The sequence below is a fragment of the Ovis aries genome, chromosome 13 (genome assembly GCF_016772045.2).
Source record: "Ovis aries strain OAR_USU_Benz2616 breed Rambouillet chromosome 13, ARS-UI_Ramb_v3.0, whole genome shotgun sequence".
NCBI lineage: Eukaryota > Metazoa > Chordata > Mammalia > Artiodactyla > Bovidae > Ovis > Ovis aries.
Genome location: NC_056066.1, coordinates 2,169,670 through 2,189,095, shown reverse-complemented (window position 1 = coordinate 2,189,095; position 19,426 = coordinate 2,169,670). Strand labels below are relative to the sequence as shown.

Below are 19,426 nucleotides of genomic sequence, written 5' to 3'. Positions count from 1 at the left end.
GCCCATTCGCATCAAACGCTCACATTTTGTGCTTCTGTAAACTGCTTTCACTCATTCCATGAAGATAAATATGGCACACACAGTGTCGTCAAACACTGGGCTGTCATGAAGGAATGCTGCCCACTGGCTGACTGGCTACGTCTTCTATTTGCAGCCTGCTGAAATGTAAGTCCCTTCAGCTGCCAGCAATCTTTACTATTTCTAAAGCAACACTATACAATACATGGTGACATGTTTAATTACTCTTGTTTTAGAGGATGAATATATTAGGGGTTCATCCATTTTATTGTGGGGTTCTATTTCAGTGTAAGAATTTGTTACCTCTCTTACCTGTCTGTGTTTTCCAGTAAAGCCTCAAAAAGTAAAGCAGACATTGACTGCCAGGATACCCGGAAGAAAGCGATGCGCTTGCATAGTTTCTGTAGAAGGCCTTGGACCTCAGCGTTAGTTTACAATATCACTCCAAGGATTTACAAGGACGAGTGAAGAAGCCCGTGTGCGGCAGTGAAGGAATTTAGGTTTCCCAAGGGCATTTGATTAGAAAAGGCTGGCCTGCGAATTAAGGCCAACTCTGCTCGTGGGCCCAATAACAGATGCCAGTGACGCCATGCCAGGCTTCTAAAATAGAGTCACACTCTTGGCAAAAGGCTCTGTGGCAAATTCATAGTACTGGGGGCTCAAACAGAACTGGGGCCCGCACATAAGCCAGCCTTTACCTTCTTAGGTTCAGAGTCTGACTGCTATAGCTCTGTGCTGAGAAGGGAAAGTATTTTGAAACAGTCATGTAGATGTACAGTCTACTTGCCCTGTCCAACATGGCAGCCACTTGCTGCATGTGGCTAAATTGAACTGAATAAAAATTAACAAAATTAACTAATTAAATTTCAGCTGAATAAAAATAAAATTCAGCATCTTCTGCACTCATCACACTCAAAACCCAATATGTGCACCATATCAGACAGTGTAAATAAACATTTCTGTCATCACCAAAGGTTCCACTGGATAGAACTGCATAGTATTACCAGGTTGAACATGGTCAAGGGATTAAGTCACTTGCAAGGGTCAGAGGTGATGACTGAGTTCTATATGTCTGTGCGGTTTTAATTTTAACTGTGACATAATACATACAATGTGAAATTTATCATTATAACCTTTTTTAAGTGATCAGTTAGTAGTATTAAGTAAAAGTCAAATTTTTGCACAACCAACGCCTCCAGCCATCTCTAGAACACTTTTCGTCTTGCAGAACTGAAATTTGGTTCAGTTAAACAGAACCTTTTAAACAACCATTAAACAACCACTTCCCATTTCCCTCCCCCACGACCCCTGGCAACCACCATTCTCCTTTCTGCTTTCTGACTTTAAGTACTTAAGGTACCTCATCTAAGCGGAATCATGCAGTATTTCAGTGACTGGCTTATTTCACTTAGGTTAATGTCCTCCTCAAGGCTTCTCTGCGTTACAGCAGGTGTCAGAATGTCCTTTCTTTTTAAGGCTGAATAGTATTCCATCGCACGTGTAGACCACATTTGGTGTATCTGTTCATCTATCAGTGGATCCTTGTGTCCTCACTAAGACTCCTGCTGCTACGAACATGCGTGTACAAATGTCACCGTAAGTTTCTGCTTTTGATTCTTTTGGATATATACCCAGAAGTGGAATTGCTGGATTGTATGGTAATGTTGCTTTTACGTTTTTAGAAGCTGCCATATTACTTTTCACAGCAGCTACATAATTTTACAGTCTCCCTAACAATGCACAAGGGTTCCAATTTCTCCACAGCCTTACCAAATTCGCTATTTTCTGCTTTTGTTGTGTTTTGAGAGGTGCCACCCTAATGAATATGAGTCTATAGGAGAATTTTTGTGCTTTGCTCTTTGAGCCCCAGTCAAACCTAACAGACTTCTGGAGGAGGACTTGGGAGGGATAAGAGGAAAATTTCCTTTCACAAAGGAAAGGAAATTCTGATGACTCTAAATCGCATCGAAAGCCTCAGCAAGCATGATGACGAAGTCAGAATTCTGAGGGAGGAGGAAGAAATGAAATAGCAGCATCAAAGAAATGCCTCAATTATTTTCCTCATCAGACCTTGCTTCCGCTGTCAGGATAAATATGGGACTCTCACTCCCTGGGGATGATCAAGTATCCTGTGATTGGCCTAACAAGCCACAGGCCCACAGTTTCCCAAGAAAAGACAGAAAAAGCACAGATAATTTGGTTGGCATGAACTGGGAAGCACCGAAGCCTTGTTACATGTTCCAAAACACAAAACAAAGTCCATGGTTTCCTGCGGGCAAAACAGTGGACCGTTTCTGAGACTGTTCATTGGTTCTTTCAGATCATTCTGATTCAGTTGTTTCTAAAAAGAAACAGAGAGACTGGACTTTGAGGAGGCTTCAGTGGCATTCATCCATGTTTTGAAAATACAATGTGGTAACAAATTTGCTTATTTACTGTGATGGGACAGTCCTTGCGAGTGACCTTTGAGGTCATCGCATCTGTGACGCGGCTCACACCTTACTTGGCAGAAATGCCCCCGTTCCCCTCAAGCACAGGGAGGAAGCTTCAGTTTCTCCTCTTTGTGATACTAAATGTGAGGTCCACAGCCTTGTCCAAGGTCATACAGTGGCCAGTGCAGGGCAGAGGCAATCAGAGCTCAGCTGTCTGCCCTTCGTGTGTCTGGGAAATTTGTCCTCAGGGCTCGTCCACATATCTCCTTCCATGATGTGAAAAGATCCATCAACCTTCCCTTATGTCTGTTATCTTAATGTACCCTTGGCATAATAAGACCAAGAGACTGTGGGAAATATGCTAAATGTTTTGCTTTTTGGTTTTGTTCTTATTAAAACATAAAACAGAGGAAATGCCAGCAGGTGTCAGTAGAACCTTAGAATTTAGTTGTAAAGTTAGAAATGAGATAAATGCATATCAACTTCTTTGAATGTTTCCAGATTAACAGAAGCAAAAAAAAAAAAAAAAAGAAAAAAGCCAATTTATATATGGTTTTCTGAATGGCTGAAAATAAGCATATATGTAAATAGTCTACGTAACACCCCACAAGATGTATTTTAAAGCCTTGGGCTGCATGTTTCTAGAAGGATTATTCCCCGACATGCACTGAGCTCACACAGGGCTCCTTCTACTCTGGGTGTCTTCCCTTGGGTCGGCGGTCCTGAGTGGGCACACGCAGCCTGGATGCAGGAGAACCAGCCCGCAGAATCCATTCAGCGACGATGTGCAAGCTTCTGTACCTCCTTGGAGGCTGTAATGGCCCTTGTTCTCTCACTTTCCAACTCTTCCAATTCTGTCTAAATTAACTTAAAACTTATTTCAGGCCTTCTAAGGAAGGATCCTTTGAGAGACTCTCGGGGGCCGGTGCTGCATGCCTGGGGAGGGGGAATGTGGGAGGAACAGGAGCTGCCCCTGAACGCACCCTGGGACCTTCCCCCCTCTCACCCTCTCCTCTGGGACCTTTCACACTTCTCTTCGTTATGCAGGCCCCACAGTGTCCATTTTCCAAGCAAACGTCTGGGCCTCACCCTTCAACACTAGGACTCTCATAGACAAAATAATCTCTTTCCCATTAAAAACCAAATGTGGAGAATAACCAAAAAAGAAACCAACTCAGAGACACAGAGACCAGACTGGTGACCGCCAGTGGGCAGGGGGAGAGGTGGGGGGCTGGGCGAGCGGGCGGCGTGGACTGCAGGCGTGAGAGGTTCAAGGACAGGATGCACTACGTGGAGATGACAGCTGCTATTCTGGAATAACTGTAAATGGAAAGAAACCCTTAAAATTGTATAAAAGAAAAAACAAAAAATTTAATGAAAAAATACTCTCTACAGAGGAAAAAGCCCCCAAAAACAACAAAAAACTCCCCCAATGTAAGAGACACAGACATAACTGACCTAAACCAAAAGATGCATGAATTTACAGAGCACACATCTTGCTTCTTCTCCTTTTAAAAGCATTTGGCAATTTTTTAAGGTTATGAATGATATTTAAAAGCTCTGTGTAGAAAAATGCAAAGCAAGAAAGCAAAAAGTAAAGATTACTCCAAATCCCATTACTGATTCTGAGAGCTGACAACACTTTGCTGTCTGAGCTTCTAGGCTTTTTCTATGCACGTAGTCCTCCTAAAATAACTGGTCCTTCCAGTCAGCATCACTTCAAGTAGAGTTGTTTTCCTTCAACACAACCTTATTTCTAGATTTTGTTCCAGAAGCATTCTTGTTGTTTTTGTTGTTCAGTGGTAAGTCATGTCCAATGCTTTGTGACTCCATAATCTCCAGCAGACCAGCCTTCCCTGTCCTTCACTATCTCCCTGAGCTCCTTCAAACTCATGTCTATTGAGTCAGTCATGTCATCCGGCCATCACATCCTCTGTTATCTTCTCCTCTTGCCCTCAGTCTTTCCCAGCATCAGAGTCTTTTTCAATAAATCAGTTCTTTGCATCAGGTGGCCAAAGTATTAGAGCTTCAACTTCAGCACCAGTCCTTCCAATGAATATTCAGAGTCGGTTTCTTTTAGGACTGACTGGTTGGATCTCCTTGCTGTCCAAGGGACTCTCAGGAGTCTTCTCCAGCACCACAGTTCGAAAGCATCCATTCTTCGGTGCTCAGCCTTCTTTATGGTCCAGCTCTCACATCCCTACATGACCACCGGAAAAACCACGGCTTTGACTCTAAGGACTCTGTCGTTAAACTGATATTCCTGCCTTTAATACACTGTGTAGATTTGTCAAAGCTTTTCTTCCAAGGAGCAAGCGTCTTTTAATTTCATGGCTGCAGTCACCATCTGCAGTGATTCTTTCTGGTTTTTAGTTGAGGCAGCAAATTGTCAATGCAAAAACCAGCAGACCCTGTGACACTCTCTAAATGTGCTATGCAATTTTCTCCAAAGGTAAGCTGCAGGAGCATCCTCTCTAATCATACAGTGTTTGCTTTCAAAGAGAAGGCTATAGTGGAGATGGTGGAGGCATCTTAAATTCACAAGTTAACTGAGACTTGCTCCGTAAGGTGTAGGCCAGGGACGAGCAGTGTCAGACTCACCTGGGAATTATTACAACGCAAACCATCAGGCACCATTTATGAAATCTGCCCCTAGGGGTGGCAAACAATGCTCATGTTCTTAAAGCCTTGGACTCTGGAGTATTCGACCCAGGACTGAGGCAGAGCCTGGTTCAGGAATTAGAAAACCCCAGAGGTAACAGCTTCCCTAGTGGCTCAGAGGGCTTCCCTGGTGGCTCAGATGGTAAAGAATCTACCTGTAATGTAGGAGACCCGGGTTCAATGACTAGGTTGGGAAGATCCCCTGGAGGAGAGGATGACAACCCACTCCAGTATTCTTGCCTGGAAAAGCCCATGGACAGAGGAGCCTGACGGACTACAGTCCACGGGGTTGCAAAGAGTCGGACAGGACTGAGCAACTAAGCACAGCACAGCACAGGGGTAAAAGCAGGAGAGTGAAGACGCTGGTGATTTAGGCAAGCTTTGACCAAAGAATCAACATTTTACCTTTTGAATGTGCTTGTCTGGGATGCTAAAACCTTCTCAAATTAAACAGCAGATCTACCAATACCACAGACCAATGTCCACATCATGTTACAAAGGAAAAAATAAAACAATTTTTCTCTTCATGTCAACTATTTTCTCCTGGTTCTAATAAGGAGAGAAATAAGTATAGGTAAAAGGTATTGAGTGCTACCCTGGCAAGAGACCACTGCCAGTGCTGAAAACTCCCTCACGGCATGGGACAGGCCAGCAGGCAGACAATGGCAGTGGCGACAATAAAAATCAGGCAAAGAAAACGGAAAGTCACCTTAACTGCTGCCTCAAAGGTAATAGAGACAGAACAGAATTGCACGCATAATAAAGGATCTACGCTGGCAATTCTAGACAAAGTCAGTAGATAAAACTCAGGATGAAAGGTTAAATTAAGGAGCCTTTGCAAATCACACGATAGCAAACTACTGAAATAGGGGGCCAAACAGCAACGTGGGTTTTGGAAAAAAAAATCAGTAGATGGAAAACCCCATTAATGATTTCAAAGCCCTTCGAAAGTCAATAATACGTTGTATCAAAGTTTCAAATCCAAGGGAACATTAAGGGGTGAAAAAAAGAACAACGAGAGCCTTTTCCCCCTTGACATAGTCTGAGTCTTCCACAAAACAAACCTTTCTATCTGCTCTTCTTTGTACGGATGGGCCTGGATAATATTTATACTTTCCTAGTCAAAATCAGTTTAGGTACTCACAGATAGTCAAAACAGTCTGTCAGCCTGGCTGATTATCTTGACCAGACTAGGTCAAAAAGAACCTCTAAATAGTCACAAGGAAGGAGGGGACACTGTGCTATTCTTGGTCATCACCCAGAAGCTAAAGTGTCAAATTCCCATTCCAAATGGGTTTCTGTTCACTATCATTCCTAAGAGACCATTTTTTCATCACTTAAGTGTAACTCTGGAGCTTCCCAGGTGGCGCTGCGGTAAAGAATCCGCCTGCCAAGCAGATGCAGGTTCAATCCTTGGCTAGGGAGGATCCCCTAGAGGAGGAAATGGCAACCCACTCCAGTATTCTTTCCTGGAAAACTCCATGGACAGAGGAGCCTGATGGGCTACAGTCTATGGGGTCACAAAGAGCTGGACATGACTGAGCACACACAGACACACACACGCCTGATTCTACCCATGACAGTCTGATATCCTGTAACAATGTTCTATTAAAGCTACAGAATCTTGTGCTAAATAACTACACCTCATTCCAGGCATCGACTCCGATAAATATACTGTTGAGAGAATCAGGATATGATACCTCAAAATATGCCATTTTAGCATAAGAATTATTTTGAGCTGAATTCCTGAAATTTCTTATCTGCCTAAAAGCAGAGCCTCCCAACGAACTGGACTGTCATAAATACTCTCCCCAGAAGCAACACTAAACTGCTCTTTCGGAAGATGAAAAGTGGACACCACACCCAAACAAATCATCCGGGACAGCCACACCTCCTGTCTGTCCTCCTCAGGACCCATTTATCTTCCCTAAAAAACATCTGCCCCTTGCCCCCTCTCCACCCCATGTTAACATGCTATATGAACTCTAAAATCTCACTGCCCTTTGGGGGTTCACTTCTTTCTGTGATGCCTGTGCACACAAAATGAAAACTTAACTAATTTGTATGCCTTTTCTCCTGTTAATTTGTCTTGTTGTCAGCCTATTTCATAGACCCAGCCTAAGTCACACATACATATATACATTCAGAATAAATTTATGCTCGTGTTTACTTGCGCTTTCTGAATGAACAGCATGATATAAGCAATGCACGATGCTCTTTAATGGCTCAAAAGGCACAGAGCAGCGCCATTCAAAAAGAAAATGGGAGGGGCTTCCCTGGTGGCCCCGTCGTTAAGAATCCACCATGCAGTGCAGGGGACATGGGTTTGATCCCCGGTCAGGGAACTAAGATACCACATGCTGCAGAGCAGCTAAGCCTGAGCGCCACACCTAGAGAGTCCGTGTTCCACCAAGGACAAGACCCTGCCTAACAGCCGGGATCCCACGTGCAGCAGCTCAGACCCAATGCCACCAAATAAACATTTTTAAAAAGAAAAGAAAATGAGATGTCTTATTTATTTTATATAACAATATTTTATATCCATATGGATAACTCTGAAATAATTGAAGAATTATAAGATTTTAAGAGAACACAAAGCATCATTTTATGCTGGTCAGAAACTACCGGTTTTGTAAGAGTGCATTTTTGGTCTCAACTGTCAGATTTGCAGAATCCTGGTGGTGAGGGATGGGTGAAGAGCTGATGAATTAAAAGGTATTCATGAAATTGTTTCTGTGGCTGATGCCTGTATTTAACATCTCTAAGGTCACTTTTTCTCCTGACACATGTCAGTTGACAACACCAGCAAATTAAGCTATGCCAAAATGAATAGTACTCGACATGCAGACAAATGCTACCTGCTGAGGGTCTGAATAAGTATCATCAATCAAGGAGCCTCTGTCTGTTTATACTTCCAGGCAACATCACTGATCAGTCTGGGCTGATCAAATGTACAGGTAATCCCACAAACCAAACAGGACTTTCAAGCTAAAAAGTACTAAAAAGAATTTAAATCAAAGGGTTTGAGTTTCATTATCTAATTTCCTTTCATTTATGGAAAAAATCCCACACTTCCTCTGCTCTATCCCCTAAAAATTGGGGAGGGAAGGAAGAGACACGGCAGCAGGAAAACAAGGACAATAAGAAGGATGTTAATGGTAAAGACGAATGACTGTCTGCGTTATATTGTTCTGACACATCTGGGAAAATACTGGGCTGAGCAATGCCTCTATGACATCATTTGCTGACTTTTTCTCTGTAAAACAGTAGTTCTGAAACATACTGTGTCTCTTCAATAGGAATGAATGAATGAATGCATACCCATTTGGGAAATAAGAAACAAAAACGGAATATCCCTCCTCCTGGCTGAGACTGGTATGAGAATATATCACTGCTTACAAGATAGCTATAGTAAAGAAATTCTGCTAAACAAGGCTTCTTCATGCTCACCTGACCAAAGAATCTTCTTTGCACGTGGACTTTTTTTTGCGGAAAACACTGTGCAGGCCTCCGATTTCGGGAGCACTGCCCTATGACCACACCTCCCAGAAATAGTGACATTAAACGGTTACCTGAAAAGTACAGCAACACCATACGGTGCTGCAAGTGGAACAGACCAGTCCTCAGATTGGGAGCTGCCGCAGAGGGCGTGAAGAACACGGGGTCTGGAGCAGACCCAGCGCCTGGTTCAAGACACCAGCTCGCCATTTACTGTCTGTGCGAACCTGGGCAAGCTACTCAACTCTCTGGGCCTATTTCTCCCTCTGCAAATGAGAATAATCCATCTCACAGGACTGTTTTGAGAATTAAATGAGATAACGCCCGCCAAGCACTCTGAACTGTATCTAGCATCCAATATGAAATCAAAGCTTCACCGCTGCTGTTCTTCTTATAATCATTAGGGGCCAGTAAACTTTATCTGTAAAGAGCCAGGGAATAAATACTTTAGGAACTGGGGGCCACATATGGCTCTCTGTTGCACAGTTTTGCTTTAATAATCTTTTCAAAATTTAAAAGCCATTTTTAGCTCACTGGCTATACAAAAAAATCAGGCTGAGGGGGAATTCCCTGTGGTCCAGTGGCTAAGACACCACACTCCCAATACAGGAGGCCCAGATCTGATCCCTGGTCAGAGCACTACATCCTGCATGCTGCAGCCAAGAGTTCACAAAAGCAACCAAAGACCCTGCATGCTGCCATGAAGACTGAAGATCCTGTGTGCTGCAGCTAAGACCCGCTACAGCCACATAAACAGAATAAACATTTTAAAAGGTCAGAGCAGAAGGCTGGATCTGGCCCATGGACTGCACTATTAGGATTACTAAATTATCTCCTTAGAGGCAACAGAGTCTCATCTCAGGCATTGCCAACCCACCTCCTCACGTGTCCCATCTTTCAATTATACCCCAAAGGTAAGAAAACACACAAACACATGTAGGCCCATGTTACACACACATTATGTTCCCAGTGACTTTTTTTTTTTTTTGCTAGCAGTAAAAACTGGAGCTATGTGGTAAATGGAGAATCAATTTACAGCTAGTGACATTTTTCTGTCCCAGGGGCCAAAAGGTGAAATTCAAACTTCTGGTACAATTAGAGTAATTCATTTTGCATTCCCTTGGCAGAGTCATTTGATAACACTTGCAATTAGGGCAACCCAAGTGACTGCGGGCTGGGCCCAGGGCTGAGTCTTTTCTCAGGAAACCTTCGTGTTCATGAAACCTTAGCAGAGAAAACATGTCCCCTGTGAAGATCACAGCATTGGAACAGAAGAGGCTGAGAGGTTTCCAGAGAAGCAAGAGAGGCAACAACCTAGAAAACCCACCTTAAAAGTCATGGGGACTTACAGTTAAATTGAAGCCCAAGAAAACATTTTAAAGGCCAAGAAAATACACATGATAAACCTGTTAATGATAAAATATAGTACTATGTTAAACTGCTTTCCTGGTGGCTCAGACAGCAAAGAACTGCCTTGTAAGGCAGAAGATCTCGGTTCGATCCCTGGGTCAGGAAGATCTCCTGGAGAAGGGAATGGCTACCCATTCTAGTATTCTTGCCTGGAAAATGCCAGGGACAGAGGAGCCTGGTGGGCTACAGTCCATGGGGTTGCAAAGAGTCAGACACAATGGAGCGACTAACACTTTCACTTTCACGTTAAACTCTACTGGCATGAGCCCAACTTAGTATAAATGAAAATTGTGTGCACATTAAAAAGACACATTAGAGTGAGTATGGGGGTTGTAAATAGGGGGTAGGGGAGCACTCCTTAAGTGGACATGGGTTTTTTCTTTAGGGGTATGCTGCTATAGAACTAGATGCGGTCATGATACACTGTGCTCAGTCACGGAGTCAGAGTCGACTCTTTGTGACTCCATGAACAACAGCCCGCCAGGCTCCTCTGTCCATGCGATTCTCCAGGCAAGAAGACTGGAGCGGGCTGCCATTTCCTTCTCCAGGTGATGTACTAAATGGCACTAAAATGTTCACTTTAAACAGTTAATTTCTTGTGAATTTCACTTGCATTCACTTGTGACAGGCCTCACTGGAGGCTTCTTTCTCACTTTGCTCCCCCTCTGACCCCAAGGAAACCTTCTTGATGAAAGTGACAAGGCGCCTGAGAACCACAGGGAAACCTCTTCCAGCTCCAGTGCTGGGTTCCCGCACATGCATTTTGGTAAGGCGTTTTACTAAGAAAAGGAACACTCAAACCCCACATTTGATGACTTAAGAAACTAGTAGGGGAGGGTGGTGTTTCAAAAAAATAAGGATAGTCACCTTTGGAATGTTAAGGGGTATAGAGACGGGGAACACAGAGACAGGAGGTCAGGGCTAGCCTGCAGATGAGCTCCCAGTGAGCAGCCAGTGAGCTCCTTCACACCGTGTGACCACAGCAAGTCCAGGACACTCACATCCCTCAGAGAACATATTCTAAATTCACTGTCTCTTGCTCTCTTGCCCCAAAGTAACTAGGCCCTCAGTTTCTGATGATCTTAGCAGCATGCTCTCAGTTAATCAGATTTAAAAATCTCCCCCAATTTCACCTGGAACAGTCTCTTGATTTCAAATGTTTCTCAGGTCTTCCTCCTTGTGTAACTGCTGAAGGCAAGGACGACTTATTTCCTTTATCCTACCTCTGCAGAGCTGGTCCTCCGAGTCTGCTGATGAGGAACCCACAGATTTGAGGGCCAACTGTATGATGCCATTTTATACAGGGGACTTGAGTGCCTGTGGATTTTGGTATATTCAGGGGTTGGGGGGGGGGTGCAGTTCCTGGAACCATTTCCCTGTGGATATTGAGGTACAACTGTACTTCTCAAACTTGCAAGTGTAAAGGAAGTACCTAGAGATCTTGTGCAAATGCAGACTCTGATTCAGCAGGTCCGAATCAGAGGATACGCCTGAGACCCTACATTTCTAAGCTCCCAGGTGAGGATACGCCTGAGACCCTACATTTCTAAGCTCCCAGGTGATGACGACCCTGCTGGTCCAGACTACACTTTGAGAAGCAGTGCTCTGAGCCCTATGCTATTACCGTTATTACCTTCCCTGCAAAGGCAGGAGACATGAGACTCAGGTTCGATCCCTAGGTTGAGAAAATCCCCTGAAGGACGAAATAGTCATGCACTCCAGTATTCTTGCCTGGAAAATCCCATGGACAGAGGAGTCTGGCGGGCTACAGTCCATGGGGTCGCAAGGAGTCCGACAGGACCGAGCAACTAAAATAATCACCTTTTTAGAACGTCAAGATCATGTTGCATCCTTCCTACAACTCAAGCCATGACCTTCTGTTACATCCAAAGAATCTTCAGAATAGACACAGGGATCCAAGCAACTAACGGGTACCCTTCTTGGCATCTAGTACACGTTTTTATTTTGTAAAGAAATTCCATGTCTTTATAGGGGAAAGTAACTTCAAGGGTCATTCACTGTAACTCTCTTTTTTTAAAAATGAGGATAAGAAAGCTCATGTAGAAGAAATGATTTGCCCACATTTATAATTCATCAAAGAATAATTCCAGGATGAACAGCTGAATGAAGGAAGGAAAAAAGACACAAAGGGCATCTTCACTTAAAAGGCCAGTGAGGTAAATACATTATGCAAACACCAGCATTCACTTTAGCGCAAATTCATCCACGCCGCATGCCGGCTGTTTTCTCGAGCTGAGGTTCCAAATGATCCACAGACAAGTTTGCTGTTTGACACACACAGTGCTAACAAAAATGAATATATTTGTCAACATTTTAACATCAGGAAATTTCATGTAAAAAATCCACATGTCCAGTATCTCATGGAAAAAAATACCACCAACAACCATCTAGCAACCTCTGGGCCATGTTCTGTTGGTTGGAAAACTGGCAAGAGTTAAGCGCCCCCAGATGGGATATGTACCCCTTACTTCACTACATTCTATTCCATCCCTGTCTCTCTCCCAGCACCTTTCCATTACTCACATCATCTCCCTGGCTCCTGTAGGCATCTGGGTCAACAACTTCTGGTCTAAAGGAACTAATTTTTGATAATATAGAGATAAAGAAACAATTTCAGAGTGCAGAGAGCACCACCATGGGTCAGACACTACGTCCTGGATCCTGGGACAGACAGTCTGGCAAGAGGAGCATGCGAACTGCTGGAAGAAGGGAGGGCACTGATGGGGCCACTCAGGCACATGCACTGATGCACCGGCTCAGGCACATGCACTGATGGCCCTCAGGGCATGCACTGATGCATTCCCTCAGGATTCATGCACTGATGCATGCACTGATGCATGCACTGATGCATGCGGCCCTCCCAAGGCTCAGGATCCACACGCACTGATGCATGCGGCCCTCCCAAGGCTCAGGATCCACACGCACTGATGCATGCGGCCCTCCCAAGGCTCAGGATTTCATGGTCTCCACATTCAACCCAGCTATTAAGCAAATGAGCCCCACTTTCTTTTTGGCAAGAAGAGAACACCTAGGTGAGATGGGGACACTTAGAGCTCACAAATACACATCCACCCGTTTGCTCCAATTCACAGCTTGTCCCTAAGAAAACTTTTTACTGCCCCTCGCTGATTTGCTTCCCATGAATTTGGGATGGTTTAAAGAAAAAATAAAACAAGAGCATGCCAACATTGACTCTTGGAAACATGAAACAAACACACGCACATACACGTACCTCATCCCAAACTTGAGCCTCAAAAAACCATGAGACAGTGTGGTGAAGAACTTAAATCAATTAGTATATTGGGGCTTGGACGATGGATGGGAAAGGCAGATTTACAACTGAGCTCCTCTAGCATTCAGCAGGCGTCGGCTCAGGTGAGACTAGGCAGCGAACCAGTAAATGCAAGTCCCTCAAACCAGGAAACGCAAGTCCCTCAAACCAGGAAACGCAAGTCCCTCAAACCAGGAAACGCAAGTCCCTCAAGGCTCCTCTGCAAGAGAAGCAGGAGAAACTCCTTACAGAGCTTTTCTGCAGGGCAGCAGCTCTAACCTTGAGCTCCTAACTCCAGCACAAGATCTCACATCTCGGATTAATTTCCCAGGTACCGCTGAAGTTGCTGGTCTGGGACCACACTTTGAGAACCACCAGATAGCTAATACAATTAACACTACACTTTAAGAAATAGCTTTTTCCTCACTAGGGTCACAGAAATAAATTCCTTTTAATCATGCTTTTTGTATTAGTGAATTCTGGACTGTGAAGAAGGCCGAGCGCCGAAGAATTGATGCTTTTGAACTGTGGTGTTGGAGAAGACTCTTGAGAGTCCCTTGGACTGCAAGGAGATCCAACCAGTCCATTCTGAAGGAGATCAACCCTGGGATTTCTTTGGAAGGAATGATACTAAAGCTGAAACTCCAGTACTCTGGCCACCTCATGCGAAGAGTTGACTCATTGCAAAAGACTCTGATGCTGGGAGGGATTGGGGGCAGGAGGAAAAGGGGATCGAGGATGAGATGGCTGGATTTGGTGATGGACAGGGAGGCCTGGCGTGCTGCGATTCATGGGGTCACAAAGAGTCGGACACGACTGAGTGACTGAACTGAACTGAACTGAAACATTTCTGCCAAGGCCACAGGAATCAGTAGGTCTATAGATTCACCTGCCTGCTGCAGTCAATTAATTTGATAAAAACTTGTTTGGGTTCAAAGTGGCTGTAATTTTTGGACTAAGTCCATTTGTATGCTAAGCAAATGGGGACTCAAACTTCATCCAGCATCAGAATCACCTGGGAGGCTAGTTAAAATATTACTGTAAAAATACTGAATCATGATGATGTGCCCTCAAATTAATATACCATTGTTTATATTCATTGTTTATAACATTGTATATTAATATAACTGTTATATTAATCAGTTATACTTCGATTAACAAAAAGAGAAAAAAAAAAAGAGCGGAGCTCCATTCTGAGAATTTCAGATTTATTAGGCTGGCATAAGACCCAAGAATTTGCATTTTTAAGAAAGTCCCAGGTGAGGCTTCTGGTTAGGTCCCTTTGAGTAGGTCTGTGCTTGCCTATGGGTAGAGGACCTAGTTGAAAGAGGGGAGCTCTGCATGAGCGCTAAGTCGCTTCAGTGGTGTTCGGGACCCTTTGCAATTCGACCCTATGGATTGCAGTCTGCCAGGCTCCTCTGCCCATGGCATTCTCCAGGCAAGAATAATGGAGTGGGTTGCCACGCCCTCCTCCAGGAGACCTTCCAGACCCAGGGATGGAACTCGAGTGTCTTTTGCCTTCTGCCTTAGCACGTGGGCCCTTTACCACTAGTGCCACCTGGAAATCTTAGGGGAGCTCTGCAGGGTGTGAGCAAAGCCATTAGGCGGCACTGACTAAATGTGAACTTGACTTTTTCCCTTAACAAAACAAATAATAAATCCCTTCTCCAAGAACTTTTGCAGTAATTCTTCCACTCAACATAATTTCAATTCAGCAGAGTGATTTTGACATTCAATTCAATTGACTAAAATAAGATTTTATTACCTGTAATAAACTATCTGACCTTATCTTTTTTGTCTGCAAGAAGACGACACAACATTTTTGTAATTTACTTTCTACAGTATTCAATCATGGGCTTATTTGATGACTTGGTTACAAAGCATAATTTATGGAGTTTGCCAAATATTTATAACCTACAGAAAGTATGATGAGCAGTCTGGAAGTTGTCTAAACTCAAATCCAAATCTGTGCATTCTGAACTTCATAATAACAGCTTATTTTTGTAATCAAAATAAAATTCCACTTGGTATAAAATAACATATTTATTTGTGGAGATTTTCAAAGAGGGCTGCCTTTCAATCTTATGTACAGTGACTGTGCTTGCAGTTTGCTCTGTAGCACCAGCTGGAACTAAATGAAAGACATCTGAACTCCCTTCAACACGCCAGAGACAAAATCTTCCCCAGCTAGTTGTATCCTAAGCGAGAAAAAATACATCAGAGAAACCAAATTTCTCTTCTAAATAAGGAAGTTTGTTACAATATTTGGCATTTCTTGTAGGGTTTATGGGCTTCTCTCGTGAGAATCCGCCTGCAACATGGGAGACCTGGGTTCGATCCCTGGGTTGGGAAGATCCCCTGGAGGAGTGAATGGCTACCCACTGCAGTATTCTCGCCTGGAGAATCCCTATGCATAGAAGAGCCTGGTGGGCTACAGTCCCCAGGGTTGCAAAGAGTTGGACACAACTGAGCGACTAAGCACACAGCACAATAGGGTTTATGGTAAAACAGTGGCAGAGAAATGAGGAGGATTCAGAAAAAGGCTCTATTACATACAGTTTAGAAAAAAAAAAGGGAAACATCTCCTTCATGCAATTGTTTCTACTTATAGATGTTTTAAGTTATGTGACCGATCAGACATACCCATTACCCAAAGGCATACTGGATTTGAGGAAAAAGTACCAGCAATTTGCTAGCAATTCCTTTTAACAGAAGACCTTTAAGGAGAGGAAATGAAAGCAGAGTTTTCTAACTGGAATGACAGGAAGGATTTAGGGAAGCAGAAAATAATGATCTCAATTGGGAAGAGGTCAAGACACTGGGGTTACAGCCTCCAGGCTTGTCATGGATCCTCAGCAACGGCCCCCTTACATCCTGAAAAGTGACTCTAAAAATAAAGCCATGGAATCCCAGACATTTTGGACTATGATTGAACCACATTTTCTTGGTTTTCTTAGCCAAACATCATTCTCCTAGCTTTTCTTATAGCTAACCTGTAAAAAGCTTTAGGGTTATACCTATTTATCTCCTAGGTTAGAGTTTATGGATTCAGTCCACATAAAGACCTCAATAAAATGAGGACAGATATATGGACACTGAGGGGGAAAGACGGCGTGATGAACTGGGAGACGGGGAGTGCCACATATACACTATGGATATCATGCATAAAATAGACAGCCAACGAGAACCTGCTGTGCAGCTCGGAGAGCTCTGCTCAGCGCTCTGCGGTGACCTAGATGGGGAGGAAATCCAAGGAGGAGGGGATGTCCGTGCGCATACAGCTGCTTCACTGTGCTGAACAGCAGAAACTACCGCAACACTATAAAGCAGCTACAGTCCAATAACATTTACGTTTAATAATGAAAAAGAAAAAAAAATCATACAAAAAAAGACAAGTGAGAAGAAAAAAACCAACATCTTTCACTCTCCGTCTGATTCCACTCCCAGAGGCTGCCACTGTTAACGTGTTTCTTTGTCATTCTGGAAATTATATATATATATATGTATATAAAGGGACTTCCCTTGGGAGCAGGTTCAGTCGCTGGTTGGGGAGCTCAGATCCTACGTGTCCCATGGCCAAAGAACCAAAACACAAAGCTGAAGCAATATGGAAACAAATTCACTAGAGTTTAAAGACGGCCCAAGTAGCAACACTTCATACATACAAAACAACAAAACGTATGCACTGAGCACTGTTTAAATGTCAGGCACTGAAGGTTCTAGATGCTGGGGATGTAGCAGGGAATGGGGAGCCAACAGGTGAACGCATGGCGTGTAAGTAGTGGTGAGTGCTAGGAAGAAAAATAAAGCAGGGCAAGGAGTTAGCACGTGCCGAGGGGAGATGAGGCGGGTAGCTAGGGTGAGGTTCCAGCAGAGACCTGAGGAATGTGAGGGAGGAGGCGCTGCGTGTAACCGGGATCCTGTGCTCCAGGCAAAAGGAAGCGTATGCACAGGAGAAGTTCCTGAGGCTGGAAGGAAACAGGGAGAGGGAGAGGGCGGCAGCCGGAGGGAGGGAGGTGAGAAGGGATTCTTTAAGGCCCGGGGAGCCTGGGACGGTTCTTAGCATCAGTGATAGGATCTGAAGTACTTTCTAGAAACATCCTTCCAACTGCTACTTTGGGAACAGACTACAACAGGCAAGGTCAAGGCAGAGAATTAGGGGAGAAGTGGCATTGAGTTGGAGAGCACTGCAGTGATGGTGAGGGTAGACTCAGCTAGATTCTAGACACAGAATGTTTGTTAACAGACTGATCAGGACACAGGAAGAGTGTCCATGGCCTCAGCAACCAGAAGGATGTGGTTGGAAGGTCTGATGTGGACTTACGTTTAGGATCCTATCAGACATTTATTCCACGGGGGAGAAAGGTCTATAAAATTGAGCTCAAATCTTGTTAAAGTGGTAGAGGAACTGCTGCTATTGCTGCTAAGTCGCATCAGTCATGTCTGACTCTGTGCGACCCCACAGACGGCAGCCCACCAGGCTCCCCTGTCCCTGGGATTCTCCAGGCAAGAACACTGGGGTGGGTTGCCATTTCCTTCTCCAATGCATGACAGTGAAGAGTGAAAGTGAAGTCGCTCAGTCGTGTCCCACTTAGCAACCCCATGAACTGCAGCCCACCAGGCTCCTCCATCCATGGGATTTTCCAGGCAAGAGAACTGGAGTGGCGTGCCATTGCCTTCTCCGGTAGAGGGACTAGGCAAGCTTATTTACTCTTTAAGCAGAGGGCATGGCTGAAGAAAAGACAAGATGAGCTATAAGGCTGTCTTTTATACAAGTGTCATCTTTTACCTAAATAAGAAAATGCACCATCATTTTCACTGTCTCGGGTACTGTGAAAATATTTTGTATTTATTTGAGACCTTAACTCTATTAAAGTAAGATTTCATGTTAAATCTTATTGACTCTTAAAACACTCACTTGAAATAAGAAAAGATATCAGAGAACCCTTTTAGGAAGCAGAGGAACAAGGAAGTAAGTTGACTTTCACAGAATCAAGCAAGGTCCCACATGGGAAAGCTGGTCTTCCGTCGACAGGACATAAATTGATGAATCCCATCTGCCTGGATTCAATGTTTGGTTAAGTGAATTTTTCAGAATCACTGGACTGTAAGTATCACACAAGCCCAGGAATTAAGAATAGACTCAAGAATCTCAAATAAATACTCCTAACCAAGGTCTGTGCTAGAAAGCCTCTTATAACTTCTGTATCACTGGTCAGACCAAGACTTGTCAGATGGCAAAAAACAATCAAAACGTTCTGACCACCCAGGGAATGGCTAATCCTCACAGTTAATAAGCTATTTTTCAACATTTTGTAAGTTTCTGCTCTTATCTTGCATGAGTACCATGAGTTATTTATGTTTATTTCTATACCTGTTTACGTTTGTAATAAAAACTACATCAATCAGTAAAAAATGCTTGTGGAAAGAAAGAGGGTGGCTGGTTCTTCCAGTGAATACTTAGGAAGATTTCTTTAAAGGTAAATTGCTAAGAATTTTTTCTCAAGTTCTATGTAAATGAGACAACTAAAAGATTAGGGGAAAAAGTTATTCAATTGTAGGATTCTGTTCTTTAACTGCTCCAAGAATGTCTTTAAAGTGGACTCAATTGTGTTTTAAAGAAACCAACCTGGATATTTCAGACAATGCATTATGGGTGAAGTACAAGTGGAAAAAAAAAAAAAAAAAAAAAAAGGCTTCCCAGGTAGTGCTAGTGATAAAGAATCTGCCTACCAATTCAAAGATGCAAGAGACAAGGGTTCTATCCCGGGTTCAGGAAAATCCCCTGGAGTAGGAAATGGCAACCCACTCTATTATTCTTGCCTGGAAAATTCCATGGACAGAGGAGCCTGCTTGGCTACAGTGCATAAGGCCACAGAGTCGGACAAGACTGAGGACACACTGGCAAAAGATCCATCAACCACAACCAACAGACCCAAACTGAATGCAAAGATTCTGGCCGTAGCATTAAAAGACTGGCTAACAACTGAACCAAGTCTATATGTTTCAAGTTAGAATAGAGTCTTTGTGGAGTTCTGTCCCAGGCCACAGGTGTGAGGCCTTGCACCAAGGCCGCAGAAGTGGAGCCCAGAGCCAATGGCACCTCTGAGGCTAA

At 43.7% G+C, this 19,426-nt stretch overlaps 1 protein-coding gene across 43 annotated transcripts in view; it reads right to left on the bottom strand.

Annotated features, from left to right (window-relative positions):
* The window catches only part of PLCB4 (phospholipase C beta 4), a 474,866-nt gene that overhangs the window by 134,256 nt on the left and 321,184 nt on the right, over positions 1-19,426 (bottom strand). The window contains exon 1 of one of the 43 annotated variants that reach the window (XM_060397150.1): positions 331-12,428. The exons of the other annotated variants lie outside the window; for them this stretch is intronic. The gene's annotated coding sequence lies outside the window, so the exon portion shown is untranslated. Of the gene's footprint in view, positions 1-330; positions 12,429-19,426 lie in introns of those variants that run through there. 43 annotated transcript variants of the gene reach the window in all.